General features: G+C 41.5%; 1 pseudogene; it reads left to right on the plus strand.

The window, feature by feature from the left end:
• LOC128089843 (alpha-2-macroglobulin-like protein 1) overlaps window positions 1–21399 on the plus strand; it is a 29187-nt pseudogene extending 7788 nt beyond the window's left edge.
• Window positions 21400–21915: the final 516 nt, after the last annotated feature.

A 21915-nucleotide genomic window follows, 5' to 3' on the forward strand; every position in this document is an offset into this window, starting at 1 on the left:
GAAAATTCATGGAAAAAACCCTCACAGTTCTTTTTGATTGTAGTGCACCATCCTGACAAGCAGTTCGTACCCAAAATCTCATCCTCTCTTTTCCTAAACCTCAGGCAAGTCTGCTTATGTACACTTCTGCTGTCAGGAATCTCATTCTGCTCCTTTTTGGTCTGCCACAATATTGACTATAACGTAGTAGGTTCTCAGCATGAATGTTAATGTCCCATTGATGTGACAACTGGAGGTGTCCATTTTTTGGAGTGCCACACTGTGAATGGGATTCTTCAGGCCACTTTTAGGCACATATGGTAGTAGTTGTCTATAAGTAAAAATGATCTGATTTCCCTTAATCAGCAATAAAGAGAAATAGGTGCTTATATGCACCCCCTCATAATGCAGATGTCCCCCAAAAGACTAAAGGAATTACACACTAGCACAATGTATTTTCTTTTCTAAATTTGAATGTTGTATATGGCTTGGAAGTATCATCTTGTCTTCTGCTTCTCTAAGAGCACTGCTAGAGTTTAATAGATTTCTTCTCTCTCTAAATAGGAGCACAGACTAAAGATTTTTCTGGAATTTCTATTGTGACAAGAATGAAATCTATAGAGTTTATCAATCTCCAATCATTCTACAAACGTGGACTACCATACACAGGGCAGGTAACCCCCATGTGTCCCTTCTCTGAGGATACATCATAGGTCTTGTTTTCTGTTGGCAGAAGGAAGCAATCTTTAGTCTATGACTGAAGCCCTCTATAAAAGCAATTTCTGTTCATCACCCTAACCTAGCAATTTCCCTGGACAGGAGTTTTAGGACCAGCTGCAGTCTCTGCAAGGCTCTTCAGGAGCAGCTCTTGAAATAGACATAGCTCTAGTCTATGTGGTATAAGGATATGGGTGTGGTGGAAGCAGGGAGATACTACTCCCTGTACAGCCTGTGGACAGCCATGCAAGTGGTAATTGCAACTTGGCAAATCACTAAAGCTTTGTGTATCTAATCATATCTATTCACTAACAGTCATTTCTGATTCAAGTTCCCAGGATGATACTTGGACAGGTGTCCAACTGGGGCTAAAAACAGTTCTATCTGGGCCATTACTAACTATAGCCTGTCATTCCTCACAGATGAGGAAGGGAAAATCCACTTCTCATTGAATACCACCAGCTGGAACATGTCACTTGTTTCATTGAAGGTGAGCATCAGCCACAGAAAAAAAAGATCAGTGAAATAAGGAGGGATGGAAAGGAAAGGGGAAGACATCTGAGGTGTGATGCACAGGCTTCTGGCTCCTTATCTCATCTGATTATATCTGTAGAAGCATCTTTAATTACTCTCTGATTCCATCTTCCCTGAGAGACAAGAGGCTTTGTTGAAACAGTTCAGCTAAACACTCATCAAAGGTGCTCTGCTGTCCTGAGCTGGAGCATGATCCTAATCCATCTTTTGTATCCCTCTCACTTTTCTAAAAGTGAGTGACTTCACTAAAATCATTCTTTAATCTGACCACTTCATCAGATGAAATCTCTCCTTTTTCTCTGGGATGTACTGGAGATGGCTCAGCAGAACTGCAGCTGACATCTGTCTTTGCTGAAGTCCAATTCAAGCGGCTGCTGTCTCCCTGCAGCAGCACGTCTTATTCAGGCTCAGCCTGGCAGGTAGCTATTCTTGACCTCCTTTTCAAAACTACACTTTGAAGCACTTGTATACTCTTCACAACTTCTGAATTCATTGTATCCAGCCTGGCAGTACATGTGTATTCCCACTATCCGTATTCTTGCAGATGGTATGGGATTCATGAGCCAGTAATGTGCCCTCACAGCCCAGAAAGCTACCCGTATCTTGGGCTGTATCAAAAGAAGCATGGCCAGCAGGTCGAGGGAGGTGATCCTGCCCCTCTACTCTGCACTGGTGAGAACTCTCCTGGAGTATTGCATCCAAATGTGGAGTCCTCAGTACAAGAGAGACATGTATCTGTTGGAGCACATCCAGAGGAGGGCCAAAAAACGATCCAAGGAATGGAACACCTCTCCTTTGAGACAGGCTGAGAGAGCTGGGGCTGTTCAGCCTGGAGAAGAGAAGGCTCTGAGGTGACCTGGTAGTGGACAGGGGAAGCTACAGGAAAGTAGAGGGGAGCTACAGGAAAGAAGAGGACAGACTCTTTAGCAGAGTCTGTGGTTATAGAACAAGAGGAAATATCTTCAAGTTCTGAGAGGGTAGATTTAGGTTGGATATATGGAAAAAGTCTTTCACAATGAGGGTGGTGAGGCACTGCAACAGGCTGCCCAGATATGTGGTTGATGCCCTATCCGTGGATACTTTCAAGGCAAGGCTGGATCATGCCTTGGGCAACCTAATTTTGCAGTGCATGTCCCTGTTCATTGCAGGGGCATTGGACTAGATGATCTTCAGATGTCTCTTCAAACTCTAAGGATTCTATGATTCTATGACTCTATGATTTTATGTTTTCTCCTGAGGCAACAGTCTATCCGTGGTGAAGTTTCCTAATTTTGTCTGGGCTCTGTAATCTTTTCAAGCAGGCTCTAGGTTTTTTTCATAGGCTCACAGCTATTATTCACAAAGTTGTAGATTCTCTGCAAGGAATAGAGTTTCATCATGCAAAGGTTCTTTTGCTGCCTGTTATGCTTCAGGGCATATAATGAGAAATACTAAGAAAATTTGGGTGTTATATTCATGGTAGATGGTTAAAAGTTGATGTTGTGTGTCCTTACAAAGATATAGAAGGAAAAGGAAGATTGGGGCAAAATATTAAATACTTTTATTAAAAAAAATATTAAATTAAAAATTTTTTGCTAAAACTTCATAAGAGACAGTATTATTGACTTCAGTATTGACCTTACACAAAAGAACTTTTAAAACATACCAGATATGTAATCTGCCAAGTAGCTCAGGTATAATCCTAGTGTTTTCAGTTGTCTCAAGCTCTTGTCATGTCATACCGATTGCTTATTCATGTTTTTGTACTCTGAAGGGTACCTACTACCTTGAAAATTACCCATGGACAATTCTGAGCAGAACTAAGGGATTGGGGAGAGCTTCCACTGGCTGAAACCTTTCTACTCTGAGAGCAACAGCTTCCTTGAGATCAAGGCCAGGAATGATGTGATGCCCTGTGATCAAGAGCAGAATGTGCAAGTGGACTATATCCTCAACCAGAATAAACTCAGCTCTGGAACAGACCACATTGATTTCTACTATCTAGTAAGCAAAGAAGACATCTGAATCTCAGGGCAAGACCATACTGCTATTTTGTCCTTTTCACAATAACATGTAGATACTATTAGGAGATGTTAAACTTATCTGAGGCCAGTAAAACTGCTTTGTTTTGCCCGGTGCTCTTCAACATCTTTATCAATGACTTAAACAATGAAATTGAGTGCATCCTCAGCATGTATGCAGATGACACCAAGCTAAGCAATGCAGTCAGTATGTTGGAGGGAAGGGAAGCCATCCAGAAGGACCTGGACAGGCTGGAGAAGTGGGCCCCTTTTAACCTAATGAAGTTCAACAAGGCCAAGTAAAAGGTGCTGAACCTGGGCTAGGACAGTCCCAGGTATTTATACAGACTGGGTGAAGAACCCCTTGAGAGCAGCAATGGCAGATGACTGCCATTTAGTCTAGTATTTATTATCTTCACATGGGTAGCACTGAAAGACTGGACTGGTTTCTATCCAATAGAGTGCTCCAGACTTCCAACTGTGTGAGGTAGCTGACCTCTCCTTGTCTGTATCTGTACAGGGAAAAAAAAAAACATCGAATTTGCACAGTATGCTAATGTACTGCAGAGGTACATGAACATGCGCTGATGAAGTCTGCTTACAGGAAAGTGAATCTAAAGCAAGAGTCTGGCTACAACTTAGCTGTGATGTCATGATTATCTGTTACTGACCTGATGAGTATCAGTTACTGAACTGGGCACATTTTTAAGGTAAAAAAAAAAATTGTATCTTAGTAACATGAAGATCAGATTCCACTGGTGCTTAATAGCAGCTGCTGGTGCTAGACTCTGGCTACATAAGTAGCCACTTCTCATGGCCTAACAAACACCTCTGAATTCCCTTGCCAGAGATGCTATCAACATCTTTGCTGACGAGATTTTTAGGGCACGTCCTACCAGAAGAGCTTCTGTGACAGTAACCATCAAACATTTCCTTCTCTCCCCTTTCATTCTGTTTACGTTCTCATGCTTACAGAATTCAGGCCCTTCAATGGCTCTTCTTTTTGCTCTTCAGGTGATAGCCAAAGGCAGGATCCTTTTCAGTGGAAAGAAGCAGGTGCCAATCCCGCAGCATGAGAGTGAGTACCTCATGAAAGTTATGTGCACATCTCAGGAAAGCATGACTGCCAAACAATGCCAAATACTATACATGTTACTATTAACCACAGGCAGGGGCTATTGAAAGAGTTGTTAGACTGTGGTCCACCTTATTAGATCAACACAGTTACCATTATGATTGGTGCAGTGGCCTTCCAGGTGAGTGTCCTTCTCCAGTCTTGTCTAATTGATCTAATTAGATCTAATTGATCTAATTCCTGACCTTGTGACTTTGCTGCTAGCTTGTATCTTTGAGAAGATACAAAATTTTGTAGTTCATCTGCTTACATAATGTGCAGGAGGAGGGAAGAGAGATATTTTTGCCAACCTTGAGGATTGGCTACTATTCTAAAATTATTGTTAATCTGCAATCTGTGGCACTGTATGAAGTGTTCCTGTTTACAGGTAGAAAATAATGAATTCCCTCTTCTGATTCCTGTCTCCAGTCAGCTGATTCTAAATGGCATGGATTCAAGTGAGTCCTTTTCCTCTCTTCTATTCTTTCCTGCATCGTACAGATCTGCATGGTTCCTTCTCATCAACTCTAACTATTGACAATGACTTCCTGCCTGACATCAAACTTCTAGTGTACACACTCTTCTTGGATGGACAAGTAGTGGCTGATGTGGAAGAGTTTCAAGTAGCCAAGTGCTTCAGACACAAGGTGAGTAGAAATGCAAAGTGGAAGAAGAGGACAATCACATCACTGATATTCTCTGGTCTGTTGTCGTTTCTGGTTCTGTTTCATCTTTAGTCAAAAGGTGTAAATTGGATACCTGCTAAAACAAATGTCCAGTATTTTTTGTCTGAGAAACAAAATAAGTAACCTCCTTTTTCTCTAAATTCCTAGTTTTGCCCTCCCCTGCACTGAGTGGCAAGCCCCTCCCAACGAGTAAATCATGCCCCTTTGAACACTGTTTTCTCCCTACATTCCCCAGTGATCTGAAAGCACAGTGTCCTCTATTCTCTCCCTAATGTAAAGAGAATTCTGCTAACCTAGCTACAGAAGAATTCTCACTGCCTAGGCTGTCTTGAATCAGCAGGAGGTGGCTGCAAAGAAGTAGGGGAATTATGACTGGGCTGTGTACATTGCAGCTCCAGCAACCTTTCCAGTGGTTTTCCAGGATGGACTCTCTCCGCATCTCATCCCTTCCCTATTCTCTTTCACTCCACTGCCCATACACCTAAGACTCTCTAATGATAAGTGCCTGATCCTATCTTCTTTTGCAGGTGGAATTGGACTTCTCAAGCAAGCAGGAAGTCCCAGGGTCAAAAGTCAGTCTGAATCTCAAAGCTGCTCCAGGATCCCTCTGCTCTGTCCAATCTGTTGACAAAAGCGTCCTCCTGATGGAGAACAATACTCTAACAGCAGACATAGTGAGTACAGCCTGCCATGACTAGCACCCTAATGTCTGCCTGCCTTCTGTTTCCGTGCTTTGACAGGAGGCTCCTGGAAGGAGAAGGCCCATAGGCCATTCCTAGGCCCAGATGCATTGTTATGTGGCTGCTCTGGCATTCTCCCTCCTAGGTCTTTTCTGAGTAGTTATGTGTTCTTCATGTTCCTACTGCATTTGCCTTGTGCTTTGAATCTCAACCTGGAGAGTAATGGAAGTTGCGCACCACTGCCAGGGTAGGTCAGGAGAGCAGCTTCAAAGAGATGCTGGTGCTTACTGCTTAGAAGAAAAGTTCTTTTCTCACATAAACCTTCCTTTCTCTTCTTCTGTCTGCTACCAGGCAGAGAGGCTAAGCTAATCTTAAGTATGTTCTGAATTTTGAATAGTCCTTTGTGAAATCAGGAGCTGGACTCAATGATCCTTGTGGGCCCTTTCCAACTCAGGGTAGTCTACAATTAAAAAATCAATTTTATGCTGGTAGGGCCCTCGTGTCCTTTTGTCTCAGATATTGCTGAATTATAACTGCATGACTCAGTCTGAGCACTCAAGCAGTTCTTTAGAAAACAGAAGCCAGGGGACAAAACCCATACTGGCCATGAGGTCACTGGTGAAAAGTGGCCATGATTTTGTTGGCACCCAGGTGCATTTTGAGAATAATTCTGAGAAGATTTGAAGAAACTTATCCTTAAAGCAGTGCTGTGGTTCAATTGAATGAATTTAAGACTTATTAGAACAAAAACATTGCAAGAACTGAAAATTTAGAAGCGTACCAGAGATGATACACATGGGTATGCCTCATACAAAGTTGTAAGATAAGTTACAGTAGGCCAGCCTGTTACAAAGAACCCTCATCCAAATCTGGAAGGACTTACTGCAGCTGTAGGTAGGCACCTCAGTGTGATCTGGTGTTCTCTTTTACAGGAATGCTGTTCTAAGGCACAGCACTTATTTCTAACAGACATATTAAATAACACTCATCAAACTTATAAGTCAGATATGCCAATGCCTTGCACTCAAACTGAGATGTGTCTTATCCGGATTTTGCACCTTAGAGTTAAAAGGCTTGAACTGCCAGAGGTGAAGATCTTGAGCCTAAGGGTTTCTTGCCTACATCCACTCCTTGGGCCTCATGTCCTTAAGCATAAGATGGCTCAGTGCTAACTTTGTCAACTATGAAGATTTATGAAATAAAATATAGGGCTATAGTCCAAATATTTGGCTCATTCACACAATCTTGTTGGCCAGTTCCTCATAAAGACCTCTGTTTTTCCTTTGCAGTTATATAAGAAGGTCTTTGATGACAGTTTTACAATTGGAGGACGGGGGTTCCCTTATCACCTGGAAGACTTTGATGCATACCCTTGTCTGCCCCAGCAATCCAGTCTCATTAAAAAGACTCAGATGGGAGCACCATGGTACCAAAATGATGCTGATGTTTTTAATTTGTTTAAGGTGAGACTCTGCATTTGTGTCAAACTTTTCCTGAACCAGTGATTGCCACTGTGCCATCCTGAATGCCTACAAATATGTAGCCTTAGTGAACTTCAGCTTCCCTGTCATTCATTGCTACAAGTTATTTGTGTCATGTTTTAAATCCAGTGTACCCACACTCACTTGGGGATTATGGGGAAAGTTAAAATTTAGGAGTAAGGACAATGCATTCCTCATGCACTGCCCAGAGTTGTAGAATAATAGAATGGCATGGAAGGAACTTTAAAGATCACCTAATTCCTACCTCTCTGCCATGGTTACCAATAACTAGATCAGGCTGCCCAGGGCTCCATCCAACTTGAGCACCTTCAGAGATGGGGCATCCACAACTCTAGGCAATCTGTTTTAAAGCCTCATCACACTCTGAAGAAAGAATTTCTTCCTAACATCTAGCCTACGTGTCACCTCTTCTAGATTAAAGCCATTCCCCTTTGTGCTATTACTATCAGACCACATAAAAAATCAGTCAGCTTCCTGTTCATAAGCTCCCCTCACTTACTGGAAAGCCAGAATATGGTCTCCCCAGAGCCTTCTCTTCTCCACGCTGAATAATCCCAACTCCCTCTGCCTTTCTTCAAGGGAGAAGTGTTTCTTCCTTTGATCATCTTTATGATCTTCCTCTTGACCTGCTCCAACACCTCCCTGTCTTTCTTGTGATGAGGGCCCCAGACCTGAATGCAGTACTCCAGACAGGGCCTCGCAAGGGCAGAGCAGAGGGGGACAATTAGCTTCCTTGCCCTGCTATCCATGCCTCTTTTGATGCAGCCCAGGATACAGCTGGCCTTTGAGGCTGCAAGTACACACTGCTGGCTCGTGTCCAGATTCTTGTCAACCAGAACCCTCAAGTCCTTGTCCACAGGGCTGCTCTCAATGTCTATGTATGTGTATACAAACAAGCAGAATCTTAAAGTTTTTTAGCTACCAACAACTGCCTTATGAAACTTGCTATAATATGAAAATATCTCAAGATATTTTCAACATTCCTTATTGCCTGTTATTTACCACTGATTTACTCTCTTTACTGTTTTCCCAGTTACTGCGCATGAAAATATTTACCAGTACTAAAATCAAGAAACCAGTTTCCTGTGTGCAACAAAACTTTGAGAGAAAGATGTTGTCTAATACAGACAGTGTTGTGGGTAAGTGTATGGGATCTGGTGAATCACAGCCTGAACCTCTGATTGATCACCTGAGGGGAGCAATGAGTCAGCCACGGGAGCACAGGTGAAGGCAATTCACCTGTGCTGCAGGAAGGGGTGGAGTCTGGCTGCACCTCTCCTAGACCTATTTAAGAGCTGGCTACCAATGGGGAAGGATCTCTTCTGGAGATCTGCTCTGCTGGAGTTTCATAAGCAAGCCCAGGATAACCCAGTTAATCAATAATAGTTAAAAGCTCAAATCTATGTCCCTTATTAGCTGTCCTTGGGTTCTGTAGTCTTCACAGAAAACGTGGCTTGCTCTCCACAAGTATTTTCACAGACTTTTTAAAATGGTGTGACTCCAATTAAGTATTCTATCTCCCTCGTATTCCATACCATAACTTGCTGAATTTGTCAGTCTGAGCCTCAGACCAAAATCCATTTACCTCTTTCTCCCTAAAGTCGTGTTCCCTAAAGATGCAGACTCTGGGACATACTCTCGCTGAAAAGCTAACCCTGTATACACAGATAATTTATGGTTTATGCTAGATTGCCTATGAATGAAGAAGTAATTTCACCTGTTGTGACTTATGCTTTTTTCTGACGTATTACTTGCTTTTCTGCAGACAGTCATGTTGTTCATGCCAGTCTTATACCTCAGTCAGATGACGCAAAGCCCAAACCACGGACATATTTTCCAGAAACTTGGATTTGGGATTTAGTCTCTGTCAGGTTGGCAATAGCCTCTGCCTACCTTTTTCAGAGATCTTTGGAAACTTCTGACTACTTCTAAACAAGTTTTCTCTCTCCTCCTGCTGTAGTGGTAAAGGTCAAGCATCTCTCCAAATTACTGTACCTGACACTGTTACAGAATGGAATGCTAATGTCTTCTGTGTTGCTGATAGTGGCTTTGGGATTTCTCATTCAGCTACACTTAGGGTATTCCAGCCTTTCTTTGTAGACCTGTCTCTGCCATACTCTGTGATACAAGGAGAGATTTTCAGCCTGAAAGCCACCGTCTTCAACTACCTTGAGGACTGTATCCAAGTGAGTATTTCCCAGTCCCATATTTTGTGTTAGAGCAAGAGTAAAAGCCTAAAGGCAAGCTATTAGCTATATACTGGTATCTAGGACACAAAACATAGTATCATTTTTGTGACTCATGATGTTTGTTCCTTTGATCGGTGCCTGGTGCTAATTCTATGCCAATGTATGTTTGTACACCTCAACACACTCAGGTGCACACCACCCTCATAGAGACTCCAGAACTAAAGGTGCATGCCGTCCAGGCTGCCAGTTCACCAGCTGCCTCTGTGACAATGAAGCAAAAATCTTTGCGTGGAATGTGACAGCCACTAGACTGGGTGAGGTTAAGCAGAGGGATGTGTGGTAGCCAGTGGGAGGAGGTGTGAAATTTGCCTGCCCCTTTGTTTGGTTCCATCACCTGTATGTACAGAACTCTGCTGCAAGTGCTCAGTGATGCACTCTCATGCTTCTTGCAGGCAAAGTGAATATCACTGTGAGCAGTGTGGCAGAAGATTCGCATAATCTGTGTGATAACAGGGTTGCTGTGACACCATTGCAAGGAAAGACAGACACAGTGATAAAACCTTTGATTGTGAAGGTTAGTCAGATCAATGATGGAGAATACCTGGGAACAGTGTGTTATCCCATGAAGCATTAGCAAGAGGAAGTTTAGATCTTTCTTGGAAACAGACAGGCCTACAGAGGCATGGAGACTTCCTTTCCTACCTTCTGAACTACTCTTTCTCCACTTGCAGCCAGGAGGCATTCTACAAGAGAAGACCCAAAATGCCTTTCTCTGTGTTACAGGTATAGAACATAATTCACTGACTACTATCAGGATGGAAGGGATGGGACTACTGCAGGTACCCAGAGGTGGGGGGAATTTGTCCAAGAATGAGCACCTGTGCCATGCCTGAGAGAACAACTGTAGTTTCTTCATATCTATCTTCTGCCTGGCGTTTCCTGTGTGAGGCACATGTTTTCAGATCTCAGCTTTCATACTCAGTCTCGTGGGGTCCCCTTTGGGTTGTCTCAATTGCGTGTGATAAGTTTTCCATTGAGTAAATTTCTGGCTTTTCCCTTCCTTAGATAACACAGTCTCGGAAGAATTCTTCCTGACCCTGCCTACAGAAACACTGGAGGGATCTGGCCGAGCTACTTTCTCTGTGATTGATGATAAAGGCTTTCCTTGCTCTTGGGCCCTAGTGGGAAAAGATTGCACAGTGCTTTGGCCTGTTCCCAGTTCCCCACAAGATAATCTGAAGAGTGTGATGATGGCCTTAGAAATGTGTATCAAGTAATCTTTTTCAGCAGTTATTCCTTTCATATGGAAGGATCTTAGGATCCCAAGTGTCTGGAGAAGAAGGAGCAAAACACGGTATCTCCTCTTGATGTCTCTCAATCATCCACCTAAAGCAACCAATAACATCTCTCTGGTTTATCATCTGGCTGGCCTCTATAATTCTTTTCTCTCCTTGATACCTCAGGAATGACAGTTCTCTTAGGATTTCCTCAGATCCCCTGAAGTTTAGCATTCCCTGCCTCTTCCCAGAATGATACGACTTCCTTTGCTATTCTGGACTTATTCAGGAGGGGCAGGAAGAAATCTAATTGTGATATTATACACATCAGTTTCATGAGGACCTCTTTTTCAGGATTCCAGTAGAGCTTAAAGAAGGCAGGAGTCCTTTCATTTTATATCGCTGAATGCTTTTCTTTCTCCTTACTCTCCACCTCATATTTTAGGGGATATCATGGGCCTGGCACTTCAAAATTTAGATCAGCTGCTTAAGATGCCATTTGGCTGTGGTGAACAGAACATGGTTCAGTTTGCACCAAACATCTTCATACTCCAGTACTTGAAGAAGACTAAACAATTGGACCCAGAAATTGAAGTTATGGCACTCTATTGCCTGAGAACTGGTAAATGTTGTCCTTTCTTCTATTTTTTGGGGAAAAAAAAGTGCTGTAAATGTAAATCTGTAAATTTGTTTAATGTGAGAGTGCAAGATGAGTGGAAGCAATGCCAGAGTTGTGCCAAAGAAAGAGATCACTGAGTATAAGGAAATGGTTTCAAAAAAGGTAAAGCATCTTTTTGAAGAATCATTATTTCTGTCTCTGGATATTATTGAAGAACTAAGCCTATTTTTCTCAGGAGGGTGTAGGTAATTATTTCCATTATACTGTGATGCCTGTATTTCATTCTGTCATCAGTCTGATGCACATACAATTCCTTGTGGAAACAGGGTAACAGTTGCTACTAACTGGAATAAGGGGTGGCCATAGCAGATAAATAATTTACTTAGTGTTTGCTTATGTCTGATATAATCCAAATTTAGTGTCTTATTTTGCAAAGTACACCATATTAGGATTTCTCTTTGTCCCTTCTGAGAAAAGCCTTTTTAGCCATTCCTACTGATCTTTCTGTTCACAGTACGGTGTCAGTGTTGCTTGGAAAGTGTGGGGAGGTGAAATGGCTGAGCATGTCTCTACTCTGCAAAATCAGCTAATAATGTAGAGCAGCTGCATGGCACACTTCAGTGATGCTGTGCAACTTTTTCTTGTCACTCTGGTACTGTGGGATGCTCAAGGCATTTTGATGTAGTAAGTTTGGTTCAATGTCTCTGTAGGAGCTGGTGAAGTCTCTTGCTGTAAATGGCTTCTTCCTACACTAAAAGTACAGTTTGAGTTGGTACATGTTTTCATGCTGAGTTGTTTTTGCCCCTGTCTTCATAGGTTATCAGCGTCAGCTGCTCTACAAACATGATGATGGCTCCTACAGTGCCTTTGGGAAGTCTGACACCCAGGGCAACACATGGTGAGTGACTAGAGTTGGTACTGTCATCCCAAACCTAGCATCCATTCTATTTCCTGTCTGTGACATCTGTGCTCTGCCCACAGGCTGACAGCTTTTGTGGCCCGGTCCTTTGGGCAGGCCAGCTCTTACATTTACATCAGCAAAGATCATGTGCAGGATGCTGTGCTCTGGCTGCAGAAGCATCAGTTACCCAATGGTTGCTTTCAGAGTGTGGGGAAGCTCTTCAATAATGACTTGAAGGTATGACTAATGGCAGTGGAAGTAGGAGTGGGAGAAACCCAATATGGGGACAGGGTCAACTCCCAGGCTCTTCTGCTGCGCAAAGCATGGTTTAACTCAGTTAAACATATTCCCTGAGCAGAGTGAAGCATAGCCTAGAACAATATATATTTTCTCTACGTGAGTTTTTAACCTCTATTGAGCGTTCTCTTTTGTTTTTTTTTTTTTTCTCTAGATAAATGGCACCATGACTGATTGTGCCAAGGCACATTAGGGGTACAGGGAGAAATATTTGTATTCTATAGTGCTTGTACAAAAAACTCTGGCTGGATTGTCCCTCTTCTCATGCATTATGATCCACAATAAAGACTCCAGATAGGCCTAACTTTGTGCTTTAACATGGAATGATCTGAAGACACTGTTGACCCTTCACTGCCCACCAAGTATTACTTTTCCTGGAGCCTGGCACTCCCAGATTGATCCCTGCACTGTAGCTGGAAATGCACAATGAACATGCCCTGATGCTAGAGTACCGAACAACTGGATATAGTGCAGCAGTACGTGGGTTCATGTGTTCTGTAAAGGGAAAAATAATCAGGACTACTCAGATTGCAAAGTCACCCTACTAAACACAAGGCACAGTTTGAAATAAAACAGGCTGACATTTTAGCAAAGTAAAGGGTTCCCTTTTTCCCTCCCTCCCTTCCTTCAATGCAGTACAAACTAAAACCAGAGTGTACAGATAGTCTATCCTAATCTGATTTCCACTCATTTCTCAACATGGGCTTTTTATTTGAATAGATATTTTGGGGCACAATGAAGTTCCCTCTCTTTGCACTTTGAAGTTTCTGCTGTCAGTATGAATAATGTCTCACAACATTGTTTATGATGCAGTCTTGTCTCTTCCCTGAGGATGCTGGCAGAACTTCATTGGGAATGCTTGTCCTCTGATGGAGAAAGAGACTTGGATTACTGTTTTTCCCCTTGCTAACCTGTAGCTTTTCACAATCAGCTGATTTCTATACAAACTCACATCTTGTATACAAATTCTGCATCATAAAACCTTTGTTCTAGTGTTTACTTGTAACATATTAAAAAAATAAATCAATAACTTACCACCATATCAAGAATGCCCACAGCATGCTACTATACTCTGGTAGTTATGTTATCCATAGGCAGTTTTCGTAGTTAAACAATGACAGTTCGCATAATGTTTGAAGGCAAGCAATGTTCATTTTTGTCTGTCTGTGTGATTTACAGGGTGGTGTGGATGATACACTCTCATTAACAGCCTATATAGCTGCTGCCCTTCTGGAGCTCCAATTGGAGAAGAATGTAAGTCACATTTGAACTCTTTTAGGGCTTTTTAACATGGATAATGTTTTCTTGCTGTCACTGACCTGATTTGCAGCAAGCAGAGCATCTATGATTCCCAGCTAACCTTAGGGGAACAGTTGTCACTGAAAATGATGCAGGGCTTGCAGGGAAGATGTAGCTGTAATACTCAAGGATTGTTGATATATTGAGAAATTTACTTTAAATTCATTCCTTTCTCAGGATATAATGCTGAATATGCCTTACGTTGTCTTAAGAATGTTACATTTGATGAGACCAGCCTTTATGTCAAGGCCTTGATGGCTTATGTATTCACACTGACCAGGGATGTGGAGATGAGACAGGAGCTTCTGGATAAGTTAGAGAAAGAAACTGGTAAGTTGTTGCCTTTCAAAGATTTGGCTTTCTTCTTTGGATTCACAGAATTGCAGGAGTTGGAAGGGGCCTCTGGAGGTCATCTAGTCCAATGCCCCTACTAAAGCAGGTTTCCTGTAGTAGACTGCAGAGGAAAGAGTCTAAATGGGTTTTGAGAATCTCCTGAGAAAGAGACTCTTGCAGCCTCTCTGGTTACCTTATTCCAGTACTCTGTCAACCTCAAAGTAAATAACTTTTTTTCTCATGTTATTTTGGAACTTCCTGTTTTCCAGTGTTTCCCATGATACCCCTTAATTCTTATCCATGAATTCTCAATTCATTCATAATTCATCCCTAGGTAGAACTCAATACATTCCTGTTGCTCTCCCACATGAAGAGCAACTCTATCACCTTGCCTTGCTGACTTATATTTCCTAAAATGTACATAGACATCCATGACAACATTCTAGTCATACAAGCTGTCCCATCCCATCTTCATGATTGCAGTGAGAATATGGCCCTGTGACAACACACAGATGTCTAGTTCCTTCAGTTTATTCCCCATGCTGTGCACCATTGGTCCCTGGTCTCTTAAAGTCAACCTACGCATTCTCCACTTAATGACAGTAATGTGAGCTACAGTTACAATCCAAGAGCTGATATACTCACAGCATATCACTGAGGAAGCAGTGCCTGGCTACGTAGTAATAACAAGTGTGGCTTCCTTATCATAGCTTGGAATATGGCATGTGAAAACTAGTTCATCTCTGTCACCACTAACAGAAACATAGCTTTGAGTATGCACGCAATGGAATAAAACCAGGACTGTGCTCTTAATAAAAAGCTTGTGTTCAGAATCAATCAGATCCTAGCAGAACTGTTTCTTAGAAGAATGAGAATTTGGGGTCACATCTGCAGCCTTGATCTCTCTGGGCTTCCAGAGGAAGAATTGGAGCCTTGCATATTTTCAGAGAACAAAAACCTCTGGAGAGATTGGCTTCTGTATTCTGGGTTTCTCCAGAAAGTTGCAGCCATTTCTGGTGTTGTAAAGGAAACTGCCACTCCTCCAGATATAGAAGGGCAGGATGAGCTAATGTTCATCAGGGTCTAAAGTTTTTCTCTCCAAAACTTTTTTTCTCTGTGCATCAGCAGAACATCTGACATCAGATTCCAGTAGTGAAGAATCTTCCTCTATGACTGAGATAGTAGCCTATGTCCTTCTGGCTCATGTTTCCAAACCAGATTTTGCCATCAATGAAAGTGCAGGCTTGTGCACCGGCTCAGTAAACAAAGAAATGCTCTTGGGGGATTTGCTTCCATACAGGTAACAATCTGGGGAAAGTTATAGGGAGAAAGTTATAGGGAGAGATACTGTACGTAGAGTGATACGTGTATGTTGTGTGTGTGCATACTTCTCCAGATCCATCCTTTGCAGAGAGGCATACATGAGCCCTGCTTGCGAAGGGGTATGCTGTGGGGAAGTTGTTAGTTTGTTTGCGAGATCACCCAGGACTAGAACTGCTAGTCCCAGGGCTCAGAAGCCGTGCTTACCACATACAGAAGTCATATAGAAGCCTGTGAACTCAATGGCATATATACCCTAGTTGTATCAGAGCATGATTCGGGGCCATTAGATGTGTATTTTTCCCTATTGTGCCTGATTTAGAGTGCTGGATCTTGTACTGCTTTACTGCATAGGAAAGTGAGTTTCTCTTTACTTTCAGGATATGGTTGTTAGCCTGCAGGCCCTGGCTCAATATGCAGCCCTGATTCCTCATGCGGTCAGAGATGTAAAGGTGACAGTGAAAGGCAAAGAGGCTTCTCCACTAGAGTTCCATGTGCACGAAAATAATAAACTGGTCTTGCATCAAGCACCTCTCCTTGAAGTCCCAGGGATGTACACAGTACAGGCAACTGGCAGTGGGTGTGTATACATACAGGTGAGTATACATAAGAAAAAGAGCTGTTAAGTTTTGCCACTAACTCTATAAGTGAGATTTTGATTTAAGCAAATGCTATAGCCTCAAGCTCTATATAGGATTTTGCTTCTTTCTCTTTGTGGGCAGTGTTCTAGCTAATATGCTTTCTCAAGCCTTATTTTATTTTATTTTTAGTAAAAACTGAGACAACATTGGACTGAATGGGACCTTGTATTAAGATATCTGAGCCTTCAAACCTAGGGCTATGTTCGTAGGCTTTATGAGACCCTATGGGCTCAACGTAGCACGTCTGGACAGAAAGAACAGCAGGAGCAAGCTGTGTTAGTTACTGGTTATTGGTTTGTTAAAAGCTGGAGGCACAAATAAACCTTTGGCTCACGCAGGAAAGTTCTGGGGTACTTGACAGACATTGTTTCTTTTCTACCAGAGCACTCTCTACTATAACACCCCGCCACCAAAAACTGAAGTTGTCTTCCTCCTGGATGTGGAAACAGTAATACAAGAATGTGATGGTGTCAGGAAACAGTTTGACATCTACTTATCAGTTAGGTATGGGATTCTCTGATGCTTTTCCTTCACCAGAAAACAGTGAGAACTTCCACAGTATAGCTAGAACCCCCTAAATATCTTCTATTTTTGGCAAACACTGGGACAGACTGCCTTCTCCGCAGATTCAAAGAAGATAATGAAAAGAGAGCTAAGGCCTGGGAAAGCAAGGGAAAACATTGGCAGTGGTTTCCATAGCCCAACTGTCTTAGCACAGTGCAGCACAGCAGTTCCTAGAGCACTGGCAGATGAGACAGCCAGTGTTCTCAAGAACCAGAGTTCCCAGCACAGGGAGAATTTGGAGGCATGGTCTGAACCAGTGTGTCTTGATTTGTATTCTCCATGCCTACTGTCCTGAAAGAGGACAATGCCAACATCTTCCTTTTATTGGGTGAGAAGACAAAAGAATGGGAGACCACTCTTAATCTATAACATCAAAGATAACTTCCGTCTCACTACATGGCAATGTGTACATTTGCTGCACAGTCTTTCTCCATATTGAGCTAGTTGGGGCAATAAGATTTTTTTCCTCTTTACGTAGGCAGTTGTGCTTTCATATCACTGTAGAGCAGAACAGAATTTGGACTAAAGTTTATCATGATACTCTGTAAATGTTGTGATGAGTTCCCCATCTAATGTGTTTCTCTCCTGCCTTTTTTTCAGTTACACTGGGGACCGTGAAACCAGTAATATGGTCCTGGTGGAGGTGGATATGCTGTCAGGGTTCATTGGTTCATTCCTACAAAAAAGTCTGTGAAAGAGGTAAGACTTTTTCCTCTGGCCTTCCCTGAAAATGTGAAGATAGACTTTCCAGATGTATCTCAGCTAGAAATACCCAAACCCCTAAGAACTGCTGGAGTATAATAGTTACTATGAAGTTATCTTACTTTAGTTAGTTAGTTAAATAAACTAAGCAAGTGCAGATACAGTGGGCTATTCCACAAGGCAATTTTCTATTTGCTGAGCTGATTGTGTAGTTTGTGATATTTAGAATAACTGATGAGGTAAGAAGCTAGCAAGGAGCTGAAAAACACCTCATTAGAGCTATCTGGGGTGCACTGAAATTTCTCACTGTTGTCATTTGGAGGAATACTCCGTTAAGCATTGATGAATCCCATAGAATTATTCAGTGATATGTTTTATTTTTCTAGGAGATAACTAAAAGATCCATCGTGTTTTCCTTCTTAATGGCTTTACCTTTGTTACAAATGCTTAAAGTAGAATCATAGGCAAAGGACATTTGTTCCAAATCTAAGAAAGTTATCTGTGTGCTCCTAGCGAATACAGGCCCTTACGGTTAGAGAAGGCAGGCTCTCTCATGTCTAGGCTAAGTGCCATAATCAGCAGTAGTGTGCTAACAAATATCAAGCTAAATGTGAGACATCAGGCAAGGCTAATGAGCTGATGCTAACAAAACACATTCTCTTGTCTTCCTGCAAAGTTGGAGAATGTACTCTTGGTGAAAAAGGCAGAAATAAAACCAGACAAAGTCACAATCTACTTGGAAGAGGTAAGAGGAAGACCACATAGATCTGCTCAGTCAAGTAGTACTAAAGCAGTTGCTGCACAACAGAAATACTTTGTTTTGAAACTCTCATAAAAACAACAGCAGTCTTTTGTGTTGGGACTTTAGAGATCAGAAAATACAAATCTCTAGACTAACCATACAACTCAAAATTGGCAAAAGAGAGTATGAAAGAATCTGGAGAAGTGGAGAAAAATCTTTGATGCAGAGGGAATGAACTTGGAATGCAGATGACATTGAGATAGCCAGTGTCTATTTTTCTCTCTAGCTGGACAAGACTTCTCTGAATCTTAACATATCAGTGGAACAAGATAATGAAATAGAAAACCTGAAACCAGCCACAGTGCATGTCTATGACTACTATAAACCAGGTGAGATTTCACAGTCACTGATGAAGAGTCACCATCTTACCTCCCACTCAAACACAATGCAGTCTATGTCATTTGTTCCACTTACGTCCCTTAGTGCAGTGTACTTCCTCCTTCAATTTCAAGCTTGGGTTTCCTCTGTACAGAACTTCTACATTTACGTTTCAGAATCACTTTCTTTTCTGTTCTTTGAAGTGAGACTGCTGGACACTGAGGTTATGTTTTGGGGTGGATATTCAAAATGACTGTTTTTTTTTTTTTTTTTTAACTTCAAATTATGTCTCTGTGGAAAGAAAGCTTCCCTGTTAGTTTACCATGTCTTCTTTCACTCCTGAGCTCTCTTGAAAATATTTAGACATTTATTTAAAATCAGTGTTACGTACTGCCACCTTAATTGGTAAGAAGGCAGAATTAAGTTCTATGCTTCTCAGGTGTAGTGTAACAGTCCAGACAACGAGTAGGTTCTGTCACGTCCCAGAGGATAATAGGGAAATAATTTCTTAGCCTGTTAGCTTAAGACTCAAGTTGGAGTTTCCAAAAGCAGGCAATATTTATTTTTGGCTCTGGGTGCATGGTGAATCATCTCTGATTACCATGCATGTTTTGTACAAAGTATCTTCAGCCTATATACATTACTTGTGTTACATATGCAAATGTTTTCCCAGGCAGTACATATGTATTCAATACTTCTCCCAAAATAATTAACATAGGCTTCTGCCTCCTTGCACAGGATGAGATTTTTATGGTGGTGGTCTTTTGGGGTCTGTGGTCATCATCAGCAGTCTTCTTCTGGTTGAACCTGGTCTACACAGATGCTCAGTTAGCTTCTTACCTTGATTGCACAATACTTTCACAGTGGTTTCACAAAACTATAATCTGATTCAAAGCAGAACTTTCCTTATGTACTCGGTACAAAGAACAGGCTCTTCCCCCTACCTAAACAAACTACTGGGCTATCCATTAAAGAGCATTAGCAAGTTTAACGGTATCGCTACAACTTGCATCAATTCCTTGAAGCTCTACATGAACTAAGCCCAGAGATCTTGAATTCATCCTAGGCCTCTACCTCTCCACGCTCAGTATGAGACAGCACACAGGATAAAAAGAACTATCTGAAAAGAATTTGAGAGCAATATGCAAAAGTACCATTGGAGATTTAGAAAGCTGAACATGTTGTATGCTGAATTCCATTCCTGCTCTCCTTTCCCATACCATTTCAAGACAAGAGGAGAATTCTTAATGCAGTCTTTGCAGAAATAAGTACTGTAACCTAGTATGCTCTCTCTTTGCTATCTCATCTTTCACCATAATTTTTGTGCTTGTTGTAAGACAGGAATATATTATCAGTAAAAAAACAAGGCTACTAGGAAAACCTACCAAAAGGTTTTCTCTTTAAAAAACATCCTATTATGTAAGTCACTCTGAAAGTAATGCCTCCTATTTATATCCATGAAAACTAGAACGGACACAAAGAGCACAATAATACTATTTGATAGAGCAAATCCTTAGCTACAAAACACCTTTTTTCAACATAGTCACCACCATTGGCTGTGCATTTTTTTCCAGTAGTGAATAAGAGCTTGCATGCCACATTCATAAAAAAAAAAAAACTGTACCATCAGAGGTGATCTACTGTTGTTGTCCCCAGTGTTGAAATGCACTGCCCACTACCTCACACTAACATCTGCTGTTTGGTCTCCATAACCATTCAACAAGTGTCAATAAATATCAATGAGTGCAATTTTTTCTTAATGGGGAAATCAATTCCACACTTTTTCTTCATATGCACTTCGTTGTCACGTGCCATTTGTCAGACTGCTCCTCTATTGCCCCTTGTCACATGGCAACAAAATGTAACAGAATATTGGCAACAAGGTTCAACCTCAACTGCCATACCACCACCATCTGCCTCTGACATTGTGAGCCAACATAATCATACTGCATAATAGGAACTTTTATAGCTGGAGTAGAGAAAAATGAAAATTCTAGACATTTTTCTGTTCCTATATTCACACTCTAAAGAGGGGAAAATAAGGAGAGTGGGATGGTTGTGTTAAAGAGAAAGAAGCTTGGCATTATTTTACTATGTAGTTTTGCGACTCACCATGCATTCTCCTTTTGCTCCTACAGATGACTGTACAGCAAGAGAATACAATTCTTCTTGCAGTTCGGGTTAGTGTCAATAGGCTTTCAAGATGAGAACCTCTGAAACAGCTGGAACTGAGAACTGGCCATAAGCAAGCAAAGCAGCCACTTCCGCTCTGTCTTTAATTCCATCTGATCGGACTGCAGATTGATTTGGAATCTACTACACTAGCTGGTGGCACTATTTCTAATCCAAATATGAAGACCAGGCTTGAACATACTACGGAGAGTTTAAAGGATCCATTTTTATTCCATTTCCGTATTTCCCTCGTGTGCAGTTCTCCCAGCATCCCAATTCTGAATGCAACTGAAGTGTCTATGTCAATGACAAAAGGATATTACAACTCATTCTCTACAACTTCTTGGCCCTTTGATTTATTCCTAAATATTCTTCATGCACTATGCCTTATGCTTTTTCTTTCTGCAGATGTCTGGATCAAAGATTCTGAAAAGAACACCATGGTTCTGGAACCAGTAATCTGAGTTTCCTGCTTTCATAAGGAAAACATCATTACTCTGGCTCTCCTGCTGTACACGCTTTTGCTCTGTTGAATGCACCCTCTTTCATTTGATGCCCTTATTTTCTATGTGAAGCCTGACTTGATATACAGTAGTTTGAGTTCAAGTGAAATAAACTATGTGAAAACTGAAAAGAAGGCAGTGACTTGATAGTTTATTAAATCCGCACAAAATTCAGTGTCTGAAAAAAAAAAAAAAGTAAAAAAGAGAAACATTTCTTAGATCAGATACACATATTTTTCTTTCGGTCACTACATTGGCTTAAGTATTCTGCTCCCTCTAACTGTTTCTGGACTACCTTCTCAATTGAGCTAACACAACAGATTGCTTGCAGTCAAAATACAAGAAACAAACAAATAAATCCAGAGCAAAAACCCAAATATTTTTAACCTTCATCATAGCCCTCTGAATCATCTTTCTGTCACAGCTGAAGAACAAGAACAGGCAAAGGAAGGCCAAGGGAGAATTACGTAACCAGTTCTCCAAGTAACTTCATAATGGTGATGTATGAAGGGAGGCCAGTAGGTCAAAATAATCCTCTCCAAATTCTCTGTATGTTATGTAGCCTCATGTTTGTTACTATTTCTTATGTCAAGCAGGAGTATTTTAGAAATTCTTTGAGGGCATGATCTTTCAGAGCGTACTTTCAGATGCCAGTTCCATTCCAAAGTCTCCAGGATTTTCTTTCAGGGCCAACTGCCTTAAAAAACAGTCTGCTGTGCCACAAAAAAGAAGGGCTAAATATGGATAGGTTTGTGGAGTTCCTTTT

Source organism: Tympanuchus pallidicinctus, unplaced genomic scaffold (assembly GCF_026119805.1).
Source record: "Tympanuchus pallidicinctus isolate F22 unplaced genomic scaffold, pur_lepc_1.0 scaffold40, whole genome shotgun sequence".
In the NCBI taxonomy this organism is placed as follows: Eukaryota; Metazoa; Chordata; class Aves; order Galliformes; family Phasianidae; genus Tympanuchus; species Tympanuchus pallidicinctus.